Source organism: Papaver somniferum, chromosome 5 (assembly GCF_003573695.1).
Source record: "Papaver somniferum cultivar HN1 chromosome 5, ASM357369v1, whole genome shotgun sequence".
Lineage (NCBI taxonomy): Eukaryota > Viridiplantae > Streptophyta > Magnoliopsida > Ranunculales > Papaveraceae > Papaver > Papaver somniferum.
This window is the reverse complement of record NC_039362.1, coordinates 30579280-30603474: the sequence shown is the minus strand read 5'-3', so window position 1 is coordinate 30603474 and position 24195 is coordinate 30579280. Positions and strand designations below refer to the sequence as shown.

Below are 24195 nucleotides of genomic sequence, written 5' to 3'. Positions count from 1 at the left end.
CACTAAGCTTACGCTTTCGTGTACACAAGTCCTTAAGAAACTTAGCATAAGCGGGAATCTGCTTAATCGCATCCAACTATGGTAGGTTGATAGTAAGCTGCTTAAAAACCTCCAATATATCATTAAAGTTCGACTCTCTCTTAGTTGGAACTAGCAGCTGGGGAAACGGGGCTCTGGGAACAAAGCCGGGCTCAGCAGGATGAACTACAACATGTTCACTATCAGGCATGGCAACCTTATTGTCAACTTTCTCTCCACTCCTAAGGGTTGTAATACAGTTCACATGATTGTACGATTTCTCTTCTTTAGGATTGGGTTGAGTTTGACTAGGAAACTTACCTTTTTCCCTCAAAGATTCATTTATCTGACTAACCTGGTTTTTTAACTCAGAAATAGCTTGGGAGTTGGCATAACCTATATTTTTACTTTCTTCTATCCCTTGAGCAACCATTAGGTTGATCTTATCAGAGTTTTTAATAAACGATGCTAGAGTGTCTTCTAAACTTGTGATCTTTTTATCCGAAGGGTTCTGATACTGGGGTTGACCTGAAGAGTTCTTAGCATAACCAAAACCTGGGGGAGGTTTTGATGTGTTCTCAAAGTTGTTATAGATAGTGATAAAAGGGTTGTTTTAAGACTTGTGAAGGCAATGAATTTTAGACTTAATAAAAATTTAAAAACAAAGAAAACTTATTACAAAATTGACTTCAAGATATTAGAAAACAACCAAGACACTGATTTCACCATTACACATGAATAAATTATGATAAACAATCCAAAACTCTAATTATATTTTAAGACTCTTATTTCTTAATTCACAAATAATCTAAAAAATTCTCAAAAATTAATTGCATCCCTAAGCATAGATTATCTAAACAAAGCATAACCTATCTAATTGAATCACAACTAATGAAGAAAATTTTTGCAAACAATTAAAAACTCTGCAAAAGCAGTGATTGAGTGAATTATAAATTAGAGGAAATAAATGATTACCAATTATTCATGCGTAAATAGCTTCCTCACTGCCTTGGTTGTGGGAGAATTAGCTCATCATCATGTTGGAAACACGCTCAAAAATCATTTTTATTGCTCAAGGGGTTTACAAATGAAGAAAATGGGAGAAATAATGCTTAAACCGGGTTTGTAACAATTATTTCTGTTACAAACCAAACTGTTACAAAGAACGATATAAGGTTTGTGTAGCTGTTACTGTGCAAATAAGTATGCCCTAGTGTCGCTGTTACTGTGCAAATAAGTCTGCCGCTCCACTGTAGCATAAACGACGGTTCTCTGTGGGTCGTTGTTCTTCGTGTGGGTCGTTGTTCTTCGTGTGTTCTTCACCAGCAGCAACAATGGAGTTCTCTGCAACTTTGATTTCTCGCCTTTGTTGTCTTCTAAAGTCTCCCTAACTCTCCCTCTCGCCTTTCTGAGTCCCCATCACCCTATATATACTCCATAGGACCAAAATATCTCGCAGTAATGTCTCCAAATTCTCTCACAGCAAATCCATTACTCGGGAATATATTATTTCCAAAATTATGGTTTTATATCCTTCTTTACTTCCTTCACGCGTCTATCGCAACTAAGAGTCCTCCATACACGTTCAGTACACGAATTAGAGTCCCAGCAGCACACATAATTCATAGCAAATCCCGTGAAAAAATCTCCCACGAACGTGTAGCTCTGCTTGCTTCTCGCGGAATATCCAGCCAAATTGGATCGAACCAAAGGCCCATACCAAGCCTTTTAGGCTATATCACGTCCACCCATGAAGTTTCAGCAATTTAGTCTACCTCTAACCCATCCAAAATCCGTTCGAGAAAACTGCCAGGAGTGAACTCTTCTTCCCGCCAAAAAATGAATTTGAAATGAAGAAGATGGGTTGCCCCCTATCCGGTTCTGGGGTGCGTTTAGCAGCTGCCTAGAAATGGGGTGCCCCTTAGTAATTAGGTTACCCCTTATCCAAAGTGAGAATCCGTATAACAAATGTCCTCCGGGGGGTGCTCCGAGCAACTTTTCGAGCCGAATTTTCCAACAATATTTATTTCCTAAAAATACATAAAAACACAATATTAGTACAAAAATCGAGTTCAAAAAAAACAGACATTGAGGACAATTTAGACACCAAAATGTGTCTATCAGGCACCAATGCTACCTAAAGGAATGTGGCCATTTCAGGAATTGCACCCTATGGTGATGCTTTGGTTGTCCTAGCTTATAATTTTGAGAAAGAGGACGGAGAAAAAGAATTTAGTAGCTCCATTACGCATGTAATTGTTTGTCGTATTCATGTTTAGAAAGTGCTATAGAATTAAGCACAAACACTCAAATACAACATTTATATGATATTCTTCACATTCGTAATAGGGGAATGCACAAGACCAGAAGTACGTAGATAGATGCTGTGGTTGTTTCTGTGTTAATACATTTCCCTCTGACAATTTTTGACCATGGAGTAGAAACTTGATTTGTTTGAATGTTATCTAGGTTTTTGATTTGATCTAATTTGAGATTATTTTGTTGTGTGGATCGTAGCCAGGTATTAAGATTGTCAATTGCATAAGTTTTGAATTTGATTCTCAAAAACAGAAACTGCTCTAAAGGATTCTTACACGGTGAGATTTCTTACTTGATCAGTTAACTTTTACTTGCAGTTTGGACATAAAGTGGCTTGATTAGTTGTTGTAAGATGCATGGATTTAACTTCGGAGGTAATATGATTTGCTATTTCCATTTAGTTTATTGTGTTACATAATATCAGGCTCACCATACATTTCAGTGTTGAAGTTATGCAAGTTTACCAATGGGGTTCTCTTGTTATGCCGTTGATCTTGATGATTTTGTTGTTTTTGGGTTACTGTAGCATGTCCAGCATGCCCCAAGGTGGGGAACAAATTGCATGTTATAATATTGTTGATTCCATAGATGGATCATCAGATATTATCCGATTGAGTTTTAGTTGTTCTCTGTATCAATAGATTGATTCAATAGAGGAAATACACAAAACTGTGACTGAAATGTGCATTTCTTCCAAAAGTGTGACTGACTTGAAAATTCTTCCAAAAGTGTGACTGACTTTACCTAATACCCAAGGTACCCTTTATAGCCCGATGTCTACACATGGATAGCTTGATGTACACATATTCATAGTTGATGTCCACATATTGTAGCTGATGTCCACATATTTATATCCTGATGTCCACATATTTTATGAATAGTGTCCGATGTCTAGACTTCGAAACATGGATGCGCACTCTTATCCAACATATGATTACGTCTAGATTCTGGATGTCTACATATAATATCTACACATCAGTAAAAAATGGTGGGGTATCAGTGTGTCTATATGTACACATCCATGAAGGGGTGTCTACACATACTTACCCGATGTGTACACATATGTTGTTGATATGTACACATCTGAGGACAAAATCCGGTATTTCCGTAAAAGACTAGGGCATACATGTCCGTTGACCGGTCATGGTCACACTTTTGGAAGAATTTTCAAATTGGTCACACTTTTGGAAGAAATGCACATTTCAGTCACACTTTTAGGTAAATTCCCGATTCAATAGATGGATCATCCGAGCCGATGCATTTTATCTGTCATGTCTTTTCCTATTCTTCTCTCTCCTCTCTGAAAACACATCGGACACCTTACAGTACAAATTTCTCTAATGTCTGTTTTGTTTAATTTTTCCAGTTCAGTTTTGTTTGGTATGTTTATTGTTATTTTTATTACTGTTTCTCGCTTCAAGAGGAAGATATTGTAGTTCTTTTAAGAGGTTTGGATCTCAAAATCTACTGCAACAAACCCCAAATTATCAATTTCTTCCGTGATATCCTGGGCTTGGATTCGTTTTTATTTCGAATTATTTAGTTACTCCTTTCTATAGGTTCTAATAAGATTTGTAAAATTGTTACAATTTAGGGTCTTAGGTTTGGGCAGAGTTAGGGTTTTCTTGGATTTGCAAAATCTGGGGTTTTCTACTGCTCATTCTCATCCATTAACGGTCCTAATAAGAATATATTCAAATTTTAGGATGCCGTTTACTGAAACTTGAGGGAATTCTTAGCATGTTGCACTGTTGAAACTTGAAGGAACGGAGTGCTGAAACCATCTCTAAAGGAGAGGCTTCTTTCCCATTCAAGGTCAGTTTTCTTCTTGAGATTAGTTATTGGATTAAACTTATTATTAATAGCTTATATTTTAGTATCCAAACATGGGCTTATTATGTTTTTTGTTCTGTTAATTAAGGCTGAGAAAAACGAAGAGGTAGGATGCAGATTGAGAAGACGTAATTGAAAAGATGCTGCAAGAGCAACCAAAAGGTAATCCATCAGCATAATTCCTAGGGCATAGAGAGGTTTTATTTATATATTATGGAACCATTAAGTGATTGTGTGGAATCTTATATGATGTCCTTATTTGGGGATTGTTTTCTGGGAGAAAAGCAAACCTGTTGAACTTGGGAGTTCATTTCTCATTATATGGAGGTTGATTTTGTGCACCCTGACCGATTAAAATCTGTTGGTGAATTTTTAAAATTTGTTTTGCAAGATGCATAAGGTTCCATTTTTTTCCCAAATAAAATAGATGTTGTTCCATAACGCACATGATGTCTCATAGAGTACGGCCAACTGATTTAAGAGGAAAAAGTGACGGTAGATTATTTTTCCTGGACTCTCTACTTCTATAATATCTTATAGCACATAAATTATGCTTTGTATAATGCGTAAGCAACAATGCTCTTGCAATTATGAAGGAATTTACAAGAAAGCTCATGCGAGTTTTAATACAGTCTTGAGATATGCTTCTCTCCATTTTATATTTACCTGTAAGATTTGGTCACAGAGCTATGTTTTGATTCAATGGTAAACAGGCCAGACAAACACTTATGCCGCTAATTATGTCTCAGATGACTGTCCATATTACTCGTCAAGGTTTGTGATGATTGTATTCTATGTATAATCACTTGCATGTGTAGACATTGTTGGTTCAGCGTGTGTTGGCGTATAATGATCTTACTCTCATTTTTGTTCTCTAATGCATAGGAAATACACCGGCAAAGATGGACTATCCCCTGTTTGATTACCTTGATCCTCTAAAGGCTCGTCAAAAGATGATCAAGACAAGGATTCTAAAGCCTGGAATTCTGGCAACCGTAATCCATTGAAGTGTATGGCATGGATATGCATATGATGGATGAGAAGGTAAGAAAAAAATCCTCCACAACTTAGGATTTGTTGGATTACAGTCTATATGTTGTTACTGTGCTGAAATTAAGTGTACTACATGTCATTGAAAACTCAGATGCTTGCAAAGATATCAAAGGATCTCATAGGAATATTCAAGACCCAGTTGGTCGAAGGAGACATAATCCATTGAAAGGTTTACGCTATCAGATCCGAAGAGAAACTCTAGAATTTTTCACCACGAACATGTTCCGTTGTTCAACAAATTCACTAAAGTACAACGGTTAGACAACGATAGCCCAGGATTTCCAAAACACAAGTTCGACTTCATAGACTTCGAAAGTACATTGAGAAAAGCGGATGAAACCACATTCTATTTTAGTAAAGATTGCATTAACTTTCAGTTATTTATGTAATGTAAGATGTGCGTGCCTGACAGAATTTTTGTCTGCAGATGCTATAGGAATTGGAAAAGAGGGAAATAGCAATCCAAGATACAAAGAAATTCAATGTCTAGAGCCAAAGGTATTAGATTGTCAATTAAAATTTGGTTTTTGGTTTTAGTACCAATAACCCAGATAAACAAACTAAACCCTTATAGATTTTGGTTTTTCTGTAGTACAAGATTTATTTTCTTTATATTAAGTTTTTATTTGTTTTTGTGATTTTATTGAAGGAGAAGAACGTATGTAAGATTGACTTTCAGAACCCAAACAAACTCAACAATTACGAAAGAGTGGTATCGGTTATTGGTGAAACTCTTATTCCTATCAAGAAGGGCATCTCAATAAGCTGTTTTGGGCTTGGAGACGGTACGACAACTTCGTTTTGCTTCTTGTGATTTAATTCTGTCTTCTTTTGAATTTTTAGGTTCATATTTTTATTCCCACTTGCTTTGGATACAAGAGTTTTTGTTTCTTTGCTGTCAATAAGGACACCTCTCAATTCAAAGTCTTCAGGGTTGCAGATAAAGGGAGCATAACACCAGCAGCACCTCCGGTTTTCCTCTATCTCCTTCGGTTTCCTCTATGTCAGGATTCCCTTTGGTAATTTGGTGATAGACATGCAAGTTACATATCGGTTATATTGTAATTGATTCTCACGCACTAACCAATTTCGGATAGTGGTGAAAATTGATTCTCGCACACTAACGAAATTGTTTTTATTATCGGTTTCATTTTCGAAGCAAACTATAGCATTGACCATTGTATTAGGTTGGTCTTAGTTTGTTCTGTATCAATTTCTGAATTTTGTATTACTTGATGAAATATATTATTATGAAGTGATTGTGTTTGCACTGTAGAGTTAAAAATAACTTGGAAAGCGTTCTTTATACTGTTAGAAAATAGGTCTCAACTCCTGAATCATCTTAGAAGCGTAGTTTGTTCTTTTCTTAATCGTTCTGAGTTTGTCATTTAAAATATACTTTGATATTATGTGTGCATCGGTTACTTATATTGATTGATCGTTTGATTGTGGAGCTTAGGCATGGACATTGCTCAATGTTATCTGGGGATCTCAATTTGCACAATTTCTCTTTAACTGCAAGGGCTATGGGGTGAGGTCCGGTGGACAAACAAGAACCCAACACTCAAGGTCTTATTATTTCACCTAGATGGTAGGTTAAATAGATTCACCTGTAAATATTATACATATTTGTGAGAATATATTTGTGGTAGGTTCATGCTTATATCTTTCTTTGTACTTGTAGGACGATACTCTCTTGGTTATTGGGTGGTGTAATACATCAGTAATAATTTCCGGGGTCTATGACACCAGGTAATTCGTTTTCATATTCACGTGCTAATGGTGCCAAAGGATATCGTCATTGCAAATCCTAGGTGAGTCAAAAATACCAAAGTGAAACATTAGTGTTCAATAAAACAGATTTTTTAATCTTCTAAAGACAGTGACGTGATGAATTTTGATCTTTACAAGTGCTTCGGTATCTTTTGTTGTTAGATGGCAGAAAGATTATCCTTTTTATGGTCATTTTGGTTGAAGGACTTCTTTTGGATTAATCAGATCTTATTATTCTTTGTGGGGATGTGGAAAATCATATTAGTTTGGCTTTTTCAGCACGGGAATCCGGTGGGAGCATTGGCTGCGGCTGAGACAGGTCGGAGACCGACATAACTTCTCGCTGAGGTATTTCAAATTCCTCGGGTAGTTTTTTCAGAGGCTATGGCTATGGTACCTTTATTATGCACTTCTGCTTTCTGATTGGGCTTGTTACGGAACGATCGCCACCGGATTGCTATAGTTATAATTGATAACGTTTATAGTTTCATGTTAACTAAGTAGTTAGTGTTATTGGCCTGCTTTAGGGTCCCCACTATTGTCCATTTGATATTGGAAATAAGATACGCCGGCACCACAACTTAGTGCCACAAGTTGTTATGTGAATATTCTCCATCATGGATGACATGGATGAGATTGCATAGGAAAATACAATTGCAGTATTTTTGGCAACACTATTAACTGAATAAGTTTAGTTTTCTTACTGATTAAATGTATGATATCTGTTAGTGTAGGTTATATCCTGAATTTTTTTTTTTTTTAATAATAACCTAACTCTCTCTTTTTCCTTTTTGCTAGGAAAACGCAAAGAGAAATTCGATTTTGAGACAATTGAATGCTGTATTGTCTATTCTTATTCCCGCGGATGCAAGTTGCAGGTATTATTTCCACTAATTCCATTGAAAATCCTACCGTGTTTTGGAATACCAAACTTTAACAATCTTTTTTGTTTGGGTTCATTCTTATTTAGAAAAGTTGGTGTTTTGTTTGTATCTATCTTGGAGGATATCCACAGTAAGATTTATGCAATGCAGGTCGGTCAGTACTTGAGAAATTTGATTAGTATTTAACTTAAAACTCACAATTAGGTTGCGATTTGGGCGATTGTTTCACAACACTATAGCCTATAGGGACCTTTGGTGCCACTTGATGGGAGTCTGTCTTCGTAGATTTTATTTGTAAGAATGTAGTGTATATGAGCCTATTTGTGAATGCGTTTGGAAATTCTGTCAAAAGTTGATTTTTATTTATTATGTGCCATCCACTAGGTTGTTAGCAATACGTTAAATGGCTTCTATCATCTTGATGTTTAGTGTAGTCTTACTGTTCTTAGTGTTTAGATCTTATTGTTCTTAGACATGTAATAGATATTCAAATGATTTGGTAACTCAGTGACTGGAAATATAAGGGTCATAAATTCTTCTTAAAATATTGCACTACCAAAGATCATTTTTATAGACGTTTTATTTTGCATGTTAGGTAGCAAGTAGATGGTCAGGTATTACTATCTTTTTAAGCTCTGTGAGCTCAGAACTTCGGTTTTTTTCGTACAAATAATCATTTCATTTATTGGGTGCAAAATGTAGGCAATCCTTCATTGCACCTTTCAATATTAGCACGTCTGCTTACATCTTTTCTTCCATCGAGCAGTAACTTATAGTCACATGCACAATGTAAGAATGAATTTTTGTATGGAATTGTAGGAAAGAATATGATCTCAAGTACCTGTTGGATTCTTCTATAAATCTTTGTTGGTCTCAAATGAATCCTGAATCATAAGATGTATACCATATGCATTGTTATGTTGCTTTATTAAAAGACAGATTCGGGTTTATTTTTTTATGTGTTACGTAAAAAGTTTTATGACGAGTTTTCAGTTTCTGCAGCACATCTGAGTCCAGATGAGTATTATATAGATTGTTTAGGGCTTAATTATGCAACGAATTAGTGCGGCTATTTATGGTTATTATGCAGGTCAAAATCTTCATCGAAGTTGTAGGTACATTTTCCTAATCAATCTGTGTTCCTTTCATTAATAAACTTATGAGTGGTTTTTGTTGATGTCTTAATTTACTATGTAGTTCGCAGTAGTTGGTGAACTAAATATCAATGATCTGTTTTCCTTTCATTAATAAACTTATGAGTTGTAGTTCGCAGTAGTTGGTAAACGAAAAATCAATGACTACCGTGGTCAATACCATTGGATGTGTTTCGGGAAAGCTAAAATCGACACAGCTTTGAAATGTAATATTTGTTCCTTCCTTTAGTTATTTTAGGTCTCTGGGAAGTGAACTGTTTCCGTAAGTGAATTTTCAACTTTAGCAGGAGTTTTTTGATCTATGATCAATCACATTGTATGATGTTCATGGACAACAGATTGATATTCAGTTAGTGACATTACTGGAAATTTGAGTCTAGAGAGGGTATAAAATGGCAAGACCATTTAAGATCAGAACTTAGAGACGCTTCCACTGAAAGAAGAGATTAATTTTGATAGTTTTGTTTGATAAATGTATAACTGGATTTTCCAATCCAGACCAATTTGTTTTTATCGCTAAGTGGGGCCATTGAGCCGTTTAATGATACTAATTGACTATTACTAATAACATAGTAGTTTACATAAAGAGAAAAAGAGAGAGTAGTAATGACAACAATGAAATGAGATATGAATGGATATATATAGATTATAAGATCGGAGCATACTTTAATTTAAGCATGAGCATAAGCATAGAGCCATATCATCATATGATGAATAGTGGGTTTTTACACTTCCTGCGACCATGATTATAAGTGGTATCCTTGGTTATTTTGTTTCTAAAGACTCCTTGCGATAATATAAGACACCAGATGTAGACATGGTCGGGTTTGTATTCTCAAAATTATGGAGTTCTTTCTTTTTACTTTTTCGAGTTCAATGTTAAATTTCTTCTGGGCATATTTATAGCACTGATGTTGTGTCATTTATTTACCTTTGGAATTACTATGCCTTTGTTTTAGGTTAGGCTACAACGCATCTTATCTTCTTTAACCTTCTTTAATGTAAGCATAAGCATAGAGACATATCAAATGACAAATGATATTGGAATCATGTATGATTAATAGATAAAGCAATATAGGGAAATATCGCTGAAGCTTTGTCTTTTCAGAAGTCAAATGACCAAAGCTGGCCGATTATCTTCTGATTGCCCTATCATGCAATCAGATTTTGAACTGAAGGAATTGGAGGTGTGCATTGTTATCATATCCTTTTTTCTTCTTCGTTTGGCTTATTTTCTGTTTAGATGAAGAAGAGAAAATTAAACAACGGTTGTACTCAGGGAAGAGAAAAGCATTGAATTGTTATCCTAACAACTATTGATAATCCTACTTAGGGTATACTGATCAAGTATATAAAATTATGTTTATGAAGCATGAAAGAGAACATAGTGAAACGAATGAAAATAGTGAAAAACTGCGACATACTTGCAAGAGCTTCTGGATAATATTCCAGAAGGTGTATATTCTTTTACTGTTTGTTCTGCTTCAGGTTGTTGAAGATATTTTACTATCAATGCAAGTTTTCAATGCATATTCTGTCGACATATAAAACAAAACAGGGTATATTAACTGCTTAAATTTGTGGAGATATACTAACCTGATGTCACATTCCAGACAGATAGAGGGAGGTGGTCATCTTAGACAAATGATATAATTAGTAGCCCAGTTGCATATATCCGATACTACAAGGGTTGATGCAGTTAAAGTAAGATAAATTATCCATAAATATTTGCACCGACTTTATCTAATTTAGTTTTGTGAATCTGCTTTTGTCCGATCTATTTCGACTTTATGGGGGTGACATATTCTTTTTTTCCATGGTTTATATCATAATTTCTTTAGCATCAAAGATTCTGGCATCTTTGTCATAGTGAACGAGTTCAGTTCCACCATAAATGTATGTAGCATAATTTCTATATTTGGCATATTCGCTTATTAGGAAACTCGGGCGCTAACCTGATTCCCAAAACATGTTGAAGACTGCCAGCAGGAGACATTAGGTTAGTTGCATCTTTCTAAGAAATCTTACAAACAATTCTGATGTACATGAAGGTTACGGTTTTGTTAAGACCAGCTGAAGGGGTTGTTGTGTATGAATCAATGTATACTATGGGTTTCACTAAGGAGCTAAAAGATGGCTGGAGAGGATGATGGAGATTCAGAAAGGGTAAGTATATACTTATAAGATCATAATGTTATGGTTAAATGTGTGTGTATATAAAAAGGGTGTCAGGTACATTCTCTTCTTGTTGTCTTAGCTCAAATGGCAGATATCATAGTTATTCGAGTAAACCAGAACCTTACATGCTTTAGATACCAGTATATAATGGACATAGGTGTAGATGTAGAAAACCTTTTATCTCTACACATTGTTTTCTATCTAACATATACCAATATTGTTTTCTCTGGAGGAGAATATGCTGAAAGTTGATTGCCCCTGCGTCACACTTGAAGTTGCCCTTATATGCTTTAGATACCGGTATATTCAGACATCATTAATCGTTACAGTATTATGAGTTGATTCTTTTTTTACCCATTTTCTCAGTTGTACAACAATCTAATGCAATGGCAGAGTTATTTTTGGGATTATTTAATGACATTTCTGAATTTGTTAGATAAGAAGCTTGAAGTGCGAAATGTTTTGTAACATAATGGTAATGGGGCCATGGATGTTGAGGAGGCGTGATAACGGGGATTCTGTTACTTTTAACTATATATCCATCAAGTGTTTCACTTTCTTATATAATAGTTTTTTTTTATTGCACCAAAATTGGAAATATGTGAGTAATTTAGACACGAGATCAGAACTAATAGCAGAACTGACCCATGCATTAGAACATTAGAATATTAGAATATTAGATGATGTTGAAAGGTGTCAGAAAGTCTGCGATAAAAGGAAAAGGTTGGATTTGATGAATTCTAATTGCTTCTCTGTGGAAAATGGAGGAATTCGGGGTTATTCTGTTGAGTAGTCAAGTTTTATTGATGCATTGTCGTTGTTACACACTTGCATAAGAGACGGTCGTTTTGTCAGTAGGAAACATGAAATGATGCATTACACGTTCTGAAACATGCATCGAGTTGTATAATAATAGGCTTTATATTCACTGAAGTTGAGTCAAAAAATGTTATGTTTGCAACATCGGGATTAGGATAACATTGTAGCTTTTACTACAATTTTGATAAACTGTCATGTAATGGCAAGACAGGAAGAGATTTATACGTGAAATCAGTTTCGGAATGCATTGTAAGAATGAGCAATGCAAATCGCTTTTCAAGAGGAGTGCATACCTTCTCTTTCTCTACATCATGCTATTTCCATAAGGTAGACTGAGTTGGAAATCCGGTATGAAACAACTGGATATTGATATAGGAGAGCATACTAAATCTCCATTGACTCAAATAGTTTTACAATTTCCACTTTTTCCAACGGATAGGCAAGAGTATTCTACTATCATAAGACCAAAAAAACTATTTCAAGAGTTATTAGCAAATGCTTAGGCATAAATTGAGCAGAATAGTCTATACTCATGAATAGGCTGCCAACGGATTGTTATGTTAGTACAACAAAAATGGCAGGCGATGTGATGAAACCCAACAAAGGAGGTAAGCCCTGTCATGTCATCGTCGTTTATTGGTGGTCCCAGATATATGATTTAGATATATCAAGATTAATGCTTATCATGCGTTAGGATTACCACCCAAATATCTGTCGGACACTAACTGTAATCCCAGTTAGCTGGAGGTTATAGACGAGCTCCTGCTACATCAATATGCTTGATCGTCCTAATTTGATTGCCCGTGTCTTCAAGTTAAAGAGAGACCATTTAATGGCGGAAATCAAACCAAAAAGGTGTTTTAAAGTGGTTGCACACGTTGTACAATGTAATTTCAAAATGCAGGTGGCCTCATATGCACGCTTTTTTATTTTTTTGATAATCCTGAAAAATCTCGAATAGTTGAGCATGTTAAACTTTTTGTTTGTTCCCAATTTCCATTTAAAATGACTGACCCAGTTTTTTTCCAAAATGTTAGGAAATGCATGTTTCATGTAATAGAAAATGTGCATGAGAAATGAAAAATGTAAGTGGGTATCCAATATATTATCAACATGATGATGGCAGGGAGGTTTGTTTTCATAACATAGCAAGAAATACAAATATTGTTCCGTACCACCCATATTTTTCTAAAACTTTAATGGCTACATTAATATTGAAATAGGTGGGGGAATAAGGGTCGCCAAATACACACAAGTATATCTACAAAGGTTCGAAAATTCTCGGTGCGCGTAATGTTAGAATTCAGTGAATATGAAGAGACACAATAATATATTGATGCAAGGTATATTGTACCACCACAGGTTCCGTGGCTTTTGGAAGGTCATTCGCCACACCAAAAAGAGCATAACATTGTTCTTTTGACCATCCATCTTAGGTGGAAAACAAAGAATTGCATACGATGTCATAAGTCAATGGAGAAAGTTAGTAAAGTTGCATAAGACTATAAGTCAACATTGATGGTGTACTATTACAACATGTTCGTTTCAAGGAATTGGATTCCGGAGAATCCAATTCCTAGGTAATGCACCCAATTTCTTGAACCGAACGGTGCAAATGAACTTTTTGTAATCAAGAATTTTGATTTCTAGGAATCCAATTCCCTCCAAAATAGTAGAATTCTATTGCATTGGTCAAACAGTGCAATGGAATTGGATTCCGTCGTAAAAACAACGATAATTGAATTACCTCAACCGAACATGAATTTTTAGGATTTGAATTGCATTCATTGGAATCCAATTCCCAGAATTGGATTACCTCATAATTGAATTCTTAAGTTTTCAATTCTCCCAAACGAACGGGTTGTTAATATTAACCCCACTTCAAAGGATATCCTTATCAGGAATTTCGGCACCACTTTGTATGGACAAAGAAAAATGGAAAATAAGACAAAGAGGTTTTGCGCTTACAAGGATATACTTTGTCAGCCATAATGCCGGTGTGTCGTATACCATGTTCATTTGGAAGGTGCATATTCATATGACTTTCTGAAAACAGTTAAGGATGGTGCCATAGTGAAATTTCACTCTGATTTCCAAGCATTGTGCATTTCCCTTGGAGTTTTAGAAGACGATGAACCGTTTTAGTGTCTCTAGGAAGCAGCAATGATGAAAACTGGAATTCAACTGAGAAAACTATTCAAGTTAACTCTTAGCGACTGTAATCCAACTCAATAAAAGGCCCCGTGGTCAAAGTTTGGATTAAACATATGTGATGACTTACACTTTAAACTACGTATGAGGTACAAAATTTATAAGCCAAATAATGGACAAGTATTTGATTATGGATTATATCTCCTTGATAAAAGCTACATGAACTTGGAAAGTTTCTTGGTGATTTCTAAGATATGCCAAAACCAATATCAAATTGGAGTGATGTCTTTGACTATAGGTACATTTTGGAGTATCAGTTGCAGCAATTTTCGGTACGAGATTCTGAAATCAATGAAGATATTAGGATGTTGAACTTTGCTTAGTTTTTAGCGTATAATGCAATAATTAGTTTCTTACAAGCACATAATAGTAATTTTTTCTTCTCTAAAAGGAAGTGCAAGAGGTGTCTAAACTTTTGTATGCAACATATGAATCACAATTTGTCGCGCATAATATATATTTCTTACTGTTGCTTCTTCTATAATTTCAAGCGAAAGAGTTTTTTTTTTCACTTTTGTATGCAACATTGATATTCATGTATCCTATTTTTGGTGGGTGGTTGTTCCGTGCATTCTACATTTAGGATTCCCAAAAAAAATAAAAAATAGTTGAAACCAGTGTTTGGGATTTGAGAAATATGATACATATGCTAAATTTCTGAGGCAAGTGAAGCTAATTATATAGGACGAAATTTCGATGCATTATAGAATTTGTGTTCAAGGAGTTCATCGAAAAATTCATGGTTGTCACGATCATAAAAGAATATCGGTGAAGTTATAGGTATTATGTGCAGAGATTTTGGGAAAACATTTCCCGCTATCCTTGGAGGATGTCGGGAAAAAAATCATTGGAGCATGTAGCTGAATATCATTACTTTGTAATCCTTAATAAAAATACGTGCATGGTTATGATTATACTTAAGACGAAAATGTATCTATTGCAAAATTCTTGGTAGAGATAAAAATATAGGCAAATTTGTGTCTACCATTTTGTTTCATATATGTGCATGAAAGAATACTTCGATATTCATATGCTAAATATTACAGGTTGGTGATAATCCCAAGGAAGTTCTTGGTCTTCCAAAGTCTATGGGTAGGTGTAAAGACACTCCTAGATTAATAAAAGACATTTATCCCTAGATGGGTATAGAGGTGAGAGCACATCCAATATGTTTTACCAAGACGATCATATTGCAAGCGGGCAATGTAGAAGTACACAAAGTTGATTTCCCAATCATAGTATTGAGGAATATTTCATCCAAAGAATATATCTGCAATGATACAAGGCTATATTGGTTACTAAATGGAGAAGGCATGTAATCGAAACCAAAGCTCTAAAGAGTGACAAAGCTGAAAAAATATATTTATCCAAGGCGTCTGTTCCCGTCTTTGAGGCGTTTTCTTTGACCATCAATAGTATGTTGGCATAAATCTGTGCACTTTTTATTTAGTCATGGAAAACTTTATGTAACACTATCAAGGTGTCTTTAATGATAGCTATATTGCTAATAGAGGAAACTGCAGGTCTTTCGACAATGAATATTGTATACTCCGAAGTTTTGTTGTAGAACTGTAGATGTTCTCTTTTCATCATACACTACATAGTATATCCTAATTAGTTAATTTAGTATGGAGATTATTTTTTCTATCAAATTAAACTATCACTAAGACCATATAATATTTTCTCATCGCATGCTATTATCAACTATGTTGAGTGTAAAAACTGTTGTTTGATTCAGAATTTTGTAAATATCGGAAAGATGATGTAACATATTTACAGTTCTCATGCAAGAAATATAGAGTACGCATTGTTACCATCACAATGAAGAAATATTTTCCCACATATAATTTTTGAGTCAATGTGGAAAGTTAGCAAAAAATAATAAGATATTTGCTATTATTTTGTAAAGTAAAAGTATGTTAGCTCTATTATTGTAAATACACATTATTTTAATATGTTTCTTCAATGAAAAGAACAAAGTATATACGTCATATCTGGATGTCGTCTTAACCTTCATACATTTGACTCTCCAAAATTTGTTGTCTGAAAGACAAATATGATTTGACTCTCCAAAATTTATATTTCCCAGAGTAGTTTGTAATAACAGTAACACACTTGAGTGGTCGAGATACACTTTTCTTTTTATTTCTTGCAGGTTGCTATATATAGTAGCATCCAAAATTTTAAAAAAGGTCAGATGCATCGAAAATTCAAAGTAAGTAGCGTTCGAACAAAAAGGTCACCTCATTTTTTTCTCTCCCATCGTTATCATCATTACATACGAACTAAACTAATTTGTAGTTGTCAACGTATATCCATATGTTCTTTTGATTTCTCTATTTCGGTCTTCAGTAGCGGTGATCGGTTTTAAAACTAAATATGAACCCTGAAACTAAACCAAGTAATTAATATTTTTTTCGAGATACATTTTTGTTAGAATTTTGTGCATAAATATAGAATGATTCTATTAGTGCTGATGTTATTAGGTGTTTACTGATGTTATAGAAGTATGGGTACCCTAGAATGATATAAGTTATCTATTATACAACTAACTAAGTTGTAGATTTGTTAAACTATTTTTAAAATGTTGAAGTCTTTTTTTGTGTATTATTACAAACATATAAACACTAAAAGGAGAGGTTGAGCCGGAGCCGTAAGGCCCTGGTGATACCTAGCACTCAGAGGCCAAATGATGGGTTTTTACTTCATTTGGATGAACAACTCCGTAAATTTTGCAAGTCTCTTGAAGATTTCGAAGATATTTCAATGCCAAAATTGAAGAGTATGGATGTTGTTGGTGACAGGCCATGTCGGAGTATTAATTTAGTACCTTCGACTCGCGTTGCATGATTCCGAGGTCGATGAAAGTATTAAGAAGTTAAATTCAGCCAATCATCAGCATACAACGTCGTGATTGGTTCCGTGGGATATCGTGATGATAAAATACTTTTTCTCAATGTAAGTGCAGGGAAGCGGTAAAATATTTCTACAGAACACAATGGCGTCAAGCTTCCGCAGAGTTTGGAACATAGTTCTGATTGCTGATTCGTTTGGGATTGCTTCACTTCTTTTGGTCGGAGGTCTTACAACACATCCAATGTTTAAGATTCACACACAAATATCTGAGAACGATATTTACGGAGCCGAAAAACTGGATCCACATCCATGCAACATAGATTATGCGTTGAAGCAGTAGATCAAACATGTCATGATATTGGGGGTAAGAAAAGACAGTTTGATATTGGCGAACATGGATCCATCTGGTTTTTTTTATTATTTATATATTTTGGTATTTAGTAACGATTATTGTATTTAAAACTAACCAGGGTTAAATATTGATGAAATTAAATCAAGTGATTGATATATTTTTCGAGATACATTTTTGTTGGCACTTTGTGCCTAAATATAAACTGATTCTATTAGTACTAATATTTTGGTACCCTAGAATGATATAAGTGATCAATTGTATAATTGACTAAGTTATAGCATTTTTAAAGAATTTGAATACATTAACTAAGTTATAATGTTTTTTAATGTATTGTTACAAATAAATAAAGTACGTCCACTTAAATCTAAAATGAGAGGTTGAGCCGGGGCCGTAAGGCCCCGGTGATACCTAGTTCATTAGAGAAAAAATTGTATAAGTATAAATAAGTTGATTTTTATCACAAAAGAAATCGTGGTGTGGTGGTCCGTAGACTAACCAGTGGACGAGAGGTGTTGAGTTCGAATCTTACTCCAACTCTTTTATTTTGAATTAAATTGGGACGTGACAACTGGATGGTCAATGGTCAGCACGGTCAGGAATCGCATAAGGTGAAAGAATCTTTACGATTTAAAGAAGATTCGATTCATCTAGACAATTTGAATCGATTTGCACTAATTTGAAGCGAGTCGTACGAGTTGACTCGTAAATCAGATGATTTTAAAAACCATGATTATTCGTGACGAGAAAATAATGGTGAATAAGGGGGAAGAAGACGTAATACAGATGCTAAGGATGTTGTTATTGATGTTTACTAGTCTTACGCCAGTGCGTTGCACGGGCCTTAATATTTTGTAGAGAAAAATATATATTGGTGCTATGGATATTCAGGGATCGAAAATTTGAAGCATGAAACAGAATAAATAGGTAATAAAAATACTCAAAATTATTGAGGAAAAATAATACCATAATACCAAAAAATTAAGAAACCAAAAAAATCAAATCAAAATAGAGAAAAAAAAACAAACCATAATACCCTAATTCATAAGCTCCAACCTGCAAAACCCAAACAGGTTTTGAATAAGTAAAAAATAAGAAACTAAAAATCAAAATCTACTGAGGAAAGGAACAAACCCTAACTCATAACTGTTTGGAACCATAATACCCGTTGGTGAGTAATTCAAACCTGCAAAACCCAAACAGGTTTTGAATAAGTAAAAAATAAGAAACTAACAATCAAAGTATAATGAGAAAAGGAACAAACCCTAACTCGTACCTGTTTGGAACTGATAAACCCTTTAACTGCAAAATCAAATATCTCCAGCACATCCAATTGAAAATCAGAATATATCTTTAGAATAGAGATAAAACGGAGAGAAGAAACAAAAAAAGAGAAGGAAAAACAGAGAGAAGAAGCGGAAAGAAAAAGTGAAGAGAATTAGTGGTTGTTTCTCTTTTGGTTTCGTGAAATTGATATTCAGTGTTTAGTAGAAAATCGAGACGGTAAAAAAAAAGAGGTGGGTCGAAAATATCAAAAAATTGGTGGTGTGAAAAAACGGAAGATTCCTATTGGCTGAAATATATCCCGGTAGGGCCAGAAGCTCTCAGAAGAGATTTTTGTTCAGCTTTTAACCACAACAGAGGAAAATCACCCGAAATCATATTATTAATGTGGAAAAAAATAATCAGCAAAAGAAACTCACATAAAAAATAATATAAATCACCACAGTGAAGGTATTGTTTTTTTTTTTAATTTACTGTTCTTGATACAACTTGATGGTCTTAGAATATGAGAGCTATTGTTTGTTTCTGAATAAAAAGTGGAGATGAGTAGGAGAGATTTTCTTTTCATTTATACTTATTGTTGTTGATTGTCTAACAATATCAGAGGATATTATTTATTTATTTTTTATTTTGGTGATTCGATGAATTAACAACGCTCTGGAAATTTCCAAAAAAGAGCCTATTGGTGCCGAAAAAAAGCGTATGGACGAAACTGACGAGGCTATATTATCGATGCTGGAAAGTACTTCATGCACGAAAATGACCAGGTTATCGAGCACTCAAAACAGGTGCAAATTCAGTTTGGTGCTTTTCTTTTCTTGGCATTCGGATATCACAGGTTTACTTTCTCTTGACCGTGAATCTGGGATGACTCATGTGGTGGAGATATCAATGAACTTGGACATTTAAGGACCAAGTAAGTTAGCGTACCCCAAAAAACAATACACTGATGTGGATGAAGAAAATAATACATCCTTATTAGTAAGAAAAACAATTAAATGCGTTTTCATCTGAGTTTAAATTTCTGTTGTTTCTGTTGTCATTGATGCTTTAGTTTTTTTGATAGGAAGGGTAAACCTTGAACTTGGAGTCGATTGTCACTTTGACATGATTTTTTTTATTATTAACGATAGGAGTGGCTTTACTCTTTAACTACTGAATGGACACTGTGGTACTTTTCTGAAGTATCACCTACTAAAATAAGTTAATGGTGCTTTGATCAATCCATTTGTTGGTCCCTTACTTTCCAAAATGCAAGAAGAAATCATTTAGTTTTTCTTACTTCAGATTTGTTTAACCTATTTTAGTAGAACGCTTTCCATTTAGTTTCAAAATCCGCTGGTCCTATAATTGCTTCAAAAATCAACTTTTTCTTGCCAATGTATTTTGCTTACAACTCTGTTACTGTATTTTTCTCTTCTATACTCACCGTTACAAAATTGGAAAGTAAGAAGACATCAAATGGAGTAGCTAACGAAGGGAATAATCAAATTTACAAGATGCAGAGATGATTGAATATGTCAGATCGGCGTGAATGATGTATTTGTTGACGCTGATAGGATATGGCCAGGTAATTAAAGGGTGTGACTTATTATTCCGTGGAAGCTGGCCAGGCCAGGCATCTCCAGGAAATAATTTCATCGTATTAATGGAATCTGGCCAAGTTGGTGGTGGTCATGAAATCACTATAGTTGTTACTTTTATTTCCTTACTTCTATTTTGATTACTACAAGGAGATTGGTTACAAACACTTTCAATGTACTCACTGGTTTTCTTAATTTAAAGACGGTCTTAAGCTTTAAATTAAAATAATAATAATTAAAGAAGCAAGTTTGTATACTGCGAATGTCATAAGAAGATAAGGGAATGGTGAATTGTAGGCTTTGGATAAACCCCAGGGCATGGTGAATTACATGCTTTGACTAAACCCCGGTATGATTCTTGATTTCCAACTTTGAACAAATTCAATACGAAGAAGAAGGTGACTCCGAGAGATTCATGAACATGCAAGAATAATGAACATGCAAGAAAAATGAACCAAAAAATGAACTGCATATTGTATGTTTTATGGTAGATTTTAACATGAAAGAAAACAAAATTTTGATGTCACATCTATTTGATGTTATTACAATGTTCTGTTATATGCTCTGCCATATATTTTGCCACATCTGCTAAATTTGCGTATTACACTGTTTTAATACGATAACATGAATCTGCTTCAATAAATAAATAAAAAAAATGAATCAAGAATCACATAGATGTTTGAAAAAGTACCAAATAATTTTCCATATTTTAAATGTGTGTATGGTATTTTTATTTGGAAATGAGAAATGTTGGTAAATTACTGCCAATTAGCTAGGGACTGGGGGAATGTTAGTTGATTCTCATGAAAGTAGGTAACGGTTTTGTATGACTGCAAGTACATCTGAGTCAGTACAATGGAAAAGCTATCACCACAGGCATTATATGAATGTGCACGCCGCAGTATTTCAAATATTTCGATTAATGGTATTATTTTACGATACAAAAGACAATATCAACAATCCCTACGTAACAAAACCAACAATAAAATAAAATTCTGATCAACATTTAGGGAAAGGTAAAAAGAAAAAGAATTTATAACCAATTTAGATTCTCTTTACCAATAAAAGTACTTCAATTATGCAACACAAGGGGAAATCCTTACAGTTAAAGCAACAATCACGAGTAATCAAACTGGGCCATTTTTTGGATGTTCGAGATTCAAGGCAGAGCGTTATATATAAGAGACAGGCCATTGTGCAACTGATGTGCAATAGAAGGGAAGCAACGCAAAGTGGCCAATAACACTTTAATTGTTAAGAGTACAATATTACCTATTACAAGGACATATGGTAGTTTTTTTTTTATAACAGCAAAGACTTCGAATGCGGATAAAGGTCGATGAGAACATTTGTACCTAACATGGAAGCAACAAAAATTATGCAAATGGTTATAGTAAATGCAAAGGTAAATGCAACGAAATTAGATAAGTGTTATTTACAGAAACGGGACCGCATTTTAATGGAAAACCCAAATTTATCAAAGATTAAATTTTAATAAATGAAAAATTGAATAATAATTTTTTAGTGTGTACAATGAGTGCATATCCTTGATTGCATCTTCTTTGACAGGAGGTACTTCATCTATTTTGTACTATTTAGAGTTGGCAAGTTATTTTATATTAATATATATATATACTCCCTTCGTTTTTGGAAAAGAGATACTATCACTTTTTCTAGAAATGGAGGTAGTATTGTTTTAGTGGCTCTAATATCAAATATTGATTCAACTACATAGTGAGTGTGATTTTTCATTTAATTACAAGAACTTGGAGCCTCAAAGAATAACTGAGATGGTCGCTTAATTTTTAATGTAAGTATATGAGGAAGAAAGATATATCAGTGCATTTCCTTGATTACATCTTCTTTAACAGGAAACACTTAATTTGTTTTGCATTATTTAGAGTTGACAAGCTGTTTTATAGTAATATCGTGTATTCTTTTAGTTTCTCTAATATCAGATATTCATTCAAATATATAGTGAGTGTGATTTTTCACTTAACTACAGGGAATTAGATCCAGGAGGAACAGTTGAATTGGCCTCGTGATTCTTAACGCATGTACATGATTTCTGAAGAAAGATATATTAGTGCATTTCCTTGATTACATTATCTTTGACGGGAAGCACTTCTTATGCTTTGAAACATTTAGAGTTTGCAATCTATTTAATATTAATATCATATTATTTTAGTGTCTCTAATATTAAATATTTGTACAACTATATAGTAGGTGTGATTTCTCATTTAACTACAGGAGGCAGTTGGAGCCAAGCGGAGCAATTGAGTTGGCTGCTTGATTCTTAAAGCAAGTATATGATTTTTTAAGAAAGCTATACCAGTGCATTCCCTTGATTACATCATCTTCAACGGGAAACACTTCATATGCTTTGCACTATTTGGAGTTGACAATCTATTTTATATTAATACCGTTTTTTCTACGTGTTTCTTTAATAACATATTTTGATACAACTATGCATTGAGTGTGGTTTTTCATTCAACTACACGAAGTAGGAGCTTAGAGGAGAAATTGAGTTGGGCGCTAGATTCTTAACACAAGTGTATCATATGGTATGTGAAGCATGTGAGGATTGTATAAAGGGTAAATCACAAATAAGATTTTACCAAACCCGAAGTGATAAGGGTTGTGAGGTAGAAAATTATTATGACTTTGTTTGTTTACCTTTAGTTTGCAAAAATTGATTAACCAAGAGATGTTGCATGGGTATTCTAAAATCTATCAAGACTAAGTGTAGTAACTAAGGGAAGTTGTGATGCTACTTTAAGTAACATACTTCAAATATATATAGCCTTACCAATTATCTTTAGAGTACTGATTTAGACAATATTATGAACAACTTACTAATTTTAAATGTTGGTATGATTTTCCAAAATTATTTTCCTTAAGAAGATTTCTTAATCCAAAATTTTAAAAAGTACATAATTGATGTTTGTTTAATCGTTCACATCAATTTCATTTTTACAAATAAATATGCCATTAAACATATTTTAACAAACCTTTCAAATTATTTTGTTTATGAAGATTTCCATGTTTCTAACATTTTACATAGTACGTAATTGTTGAATCTGGTTCTAATTATCAATCATGCATGAATCAGATTCTAATTGTCAATCTACTAAATGATAATTGTTGTTTTCAATATACATTGCAGATGCTAATTGCGACCCTTTCTGGGACGGGTGCAGGACGAAGCCCCGTCTCTTCAAATGGGAGCAACTCCCATTGTACCCGGTGCGTAGCACGAGTTACATACTGGATGCCATTAGTACTGGTGTTTTGAGGTAGAATATTGTTATGACTTTGTTTATTTACTTTACGTTGTAAAATTTGATTAACGAAGAGATGTTGTATAGACATTCTAAACCCTTAGCAAGACTAAGCGCAGTTGAAGTCTTACTTTGAATAGCAGACATTAAATGTAGATTTGCCATTTATCTTTAAAATGTGGATGTTGGCAATTTCATGATATACTAATTAATTTCAAAGTATTTTCTTTAAGATGATATTTTAAACTCCAACATTTTAAAAGTACCTAATTAGTAAATCTGGTTTTAATTGTTAAATTACTAAATAATAATTAGTATTTTCATTATATATTGTAATTGTTAATTGGGATTTTTTTTGGGACGGGTGTGGGGAGAAGCCCCGCCTCACCAAATGGGTATCGATTCCCATTGTACCCGGTGCTGGCGCACGGGTTTCAAGCTAGTTCTAGTAAATGACCAATCTGGCGCACGGGTTTCAAGCTAGTTCTAGTAAATGACCAATCTGGCTCTAACAACTGCAGTGGTCCAGCGGAAACAAGTCGCATCCTCATATCCCTTCAAAGATTGTGTATTATGGAATATACTATACAAGCGTAGTAC

The 24195-nt window shown here is 34.2% G+C and overlaps 2 long non-coding RNA genes across 4 annotated transcripts; both read left to right on the top strand.

Moving 5' to 3' along the window:
* Positions 1 to 3659: 3659 nt before the first annotated feature.
* Positions 3660 to 6285, top strand: LOC113281282. 2 transcript variants are annotated; one of them, XR_003326006.1, is made up of 8 exons: positions 3715 to 3785; positions 4043 to 4152; positions 4259 to 4332; positions 5056 to 5214; positions 5315 to 5392; positions 5651 to 5721; positions 5873 to 6008; positions 6164 to 6285. It is a non-coding gene; the product is annotated as an uncharacterized LOC113281282 (long non-coding RNA). The 2 variants fall into 2 exon arrangements; XR_003326005.1 differs by having other exon boundaries at positions 3660 to 4152.
* A 298-nt stretch (positions 6286 to 6583) lies between these two features.
* On the top strand, positions 6584 to 11600 carry LOC113281283. 2 transcript variants are annotated; one of them, XR_003326008.1, is made up of 4 exons: positions 6584 to 6814; positions 6908 to 7037; positions 7276 to 7344; positions 7795 to 11600. It is a non-coding gene; the product is annotated as an uncharacterized LOC113281283 (long non-coding RNA). The 2 variants fall into 2 exon arrangements; XR_003326007.1 differs by having other exon boundaries at positions 6908 to 7344.
* The last annotated feature ends 12595 nt before the right edge of the window (positions 11601 to 24195 follow it).